The sequence below is a fragment of the Euphorbia lathyris genome, chromosome 10 (genome assembly GCF_963576675.1).
Source record: "Euphorbia lathyris chromosome 10, ddEupLath1.1, whole genome shotgun sequence".
NCBI classification, from domain to species: Eukaryota; Viridiplantae; Streptophyta; class Magnoliopsida; order Malpighiales; family Euphorbiaceae; genus Euphorbia; species Euphorbia lathyris.
Window position 1 is genome coordinate 29,824,058 of NC_088919.1, and position 2,366 is coordinate 29,826,423.

At 34.1% G+C, this 2,366-nt stretch overlaps 1 long non-coding RNA gene across 1 annotated transcript; it reads left to right on the top strand.

The window, feature by feature from the left end:
* Positions 1-249: 249 nt before the first annotated feature.
* On the top strand, positions 250-1,883 carry LOC136209077 (uncharacterized). The gene is made up of 2 exons (XR_010677387.1): positions 250-726; positions 1,610-1,883. It is a non-coding gene; the product is annotated as an uncharacterized lncRNA (long non-coding RNA).
* The last annotated feature ends 483 nt before the right edge of the window (positions 1,884-2,366 follow it).

Genomic DNA, 2,366 nt, shown 5'->3' on the forward strand with positions numbered 1-2,366 from the left:
GGTAAACCGAACCGGAAAATGTGGTTAACCGAACCGACTGTTTTGTTATAGGGTTGAAAAAATATTGGTTCGGTTTCGGTTTGAAGTGTATAAAAACCGCGGTTAACGGTTAACCGAACCGTTTAATATATATATATATATATATAATATATAATATATTTAATTACTTTGTAATACATACAAAATACATATATAAAAAATATATACACACTTTGTAAATACTAATATTAAATACTTATCTATTGTTTTCTGTTTGTGAATCAAAACTAACCTAAAATCTAAAAATTAAAATAAACATCACAAAACTAAAAACCCTCATTCTCTCATAAGCATCACAAAATTAAAAAACATCTTTTTCTTTTCTCTTCAGCAGCACCGCCGCCGAACACAGCACCTTCATCTTTTCTATATAGCAGCACTGCTGAACGCAGCAGCTTCCGTTCCCGCATCGTCGGACGCATCAGCTTCTGATCTTGTTTCCGATCTCCTCACACCGTCGTTACTCATTCCGTCTCGCATCGCGGTCTTCCCGATCTCGCACCACCATCTTCTCGCACGCGGTCGTTCTGATCTCCTCACACCTTCGTTACTCATTCCGTCTCGCACCGCGGTCATTCCGATCTCGCACCACCATCTTCTCGCACTCAGTCGTTCTGATCTCTCACTGCCGTTGTTCCGATCTCTCACTGACGTCGTTCCGATCTCTCACCGCCATCGTTGATTAAGGTAAGTTGTTGATGTATGGGTTTTCTATCATTCTTTGTCTTTTCGTTAAATATCTGGTTTGAAGAGTTTGCAGAGTTTGAGGAACCCGTTTAATTCAACAATGAAAATTATTAAGTACTTCCTTTTTCACATAGCAGACTGTGTAAAATGAAATTTTTTGAGTTGTAGAAAATGCGAACATATAAACTGATGGGAAATGGGTTAGAAGTAGAGAAGGGGAAAACTTGGAAACTGTAGACTGTATTTTCATGAGTTGTGGACTTTAGACTTAATATGTTAAACAAGACAATCATTAGATACTTGTGGACTTTAGACTTAATATGTTAATTTTGTGGTTCATTTATATTAATTTAAGAACAATCCAATGAAGAACTAAACCTTCCACATGTGAAGAACACATTTAATTATGTGCTTTGTGGTTGCCATATCTTTAATCATATACCAGCATGTAATCTATGGTTATTTTTAATTAAATTCCTAAATCCTGAGATGAATTTTCAAGTTGAGTTTGCTGAATCAGAAGCTACCCAATTGATTTAGCTTAACATGTCATATGTTGCTTATATTATGTTCCAGCAGTTGTGGCATAAAGATGCCTTCCAATTGGGTTTATATTCAGAACTTTGTTAGGCAATGTTGTATTGCAGTAATCAGTATGTTGTTTTCGTTTATTATTCTCATTGTCTGGAAGTTTTGCCGAATTTTGTGGCATATTTGTGAACTTCATTACCTAATGTCTTCAAATGAACAATATTTGTTCCCTGATTTCCAATTGTTTTTCAGCATACTAAGTCAATGTCTTTTCTCTGTTTAGTCTACTTTAGCTCAATGTCTTTTTTATGTTCAGTCTACTGATCCAAATTCTTTTCTACATAATTTTCAGATGTCTAGCACGGAGCAATGATAAAACTAAAACAGATGGTACTTCGAGTACTCCTTTAAACATGGGAAGTCTTGAGAGAACTATATCAAAGGCTACAACAGAGAACAATGCATAATCGAGAAGATGCGATGAATTAATGTTGTAATAATGGATTGTATTTAATTAGGTATTTATGGATGAATTAATGTTGTAATAATAGATTGTATTTAATTAGGTATTTATGTTTGAATTTTGAACTTTTATATAAATTCCTTGATATTTGAAATTATGTGTATATTAATATTATTTAAAAATTTAGGTTTGGGTAAAAATTATGGTTAACCGTTGATTTTTGGTTAACCAGTGAGAATTGGTTAAAAACCGTTAACCGAAAAACCTAACCGAAATTAATGGTTAACCGTTCGTACGGTTAATCGATATGTATGGATCGGTTTCGGTTTTCATGGTTAAAAAACCGATAGTTTCGGTTCGGTTAATTTTATTACCTAATGGACCGGTTAACCGAACCGTGCACACCCCTACATCAGACCATACATTCAACATTGGCGGGTATGGACATATTGTCTAAATTTATTCCGCTGAGCCAAAAACGGAATAAAAGATCACCCTAGGGTAAATACTAACTATTACATATATATCCTTTAGGTTCTCTGTCTTTTCCTCGGGGCCTTGATTTACAATAATATTAATCTTTTATACTATTTTAGAATAATTCAACTAATTTGAAGGGATTTAGATGAGAAGAGAAATTACAATA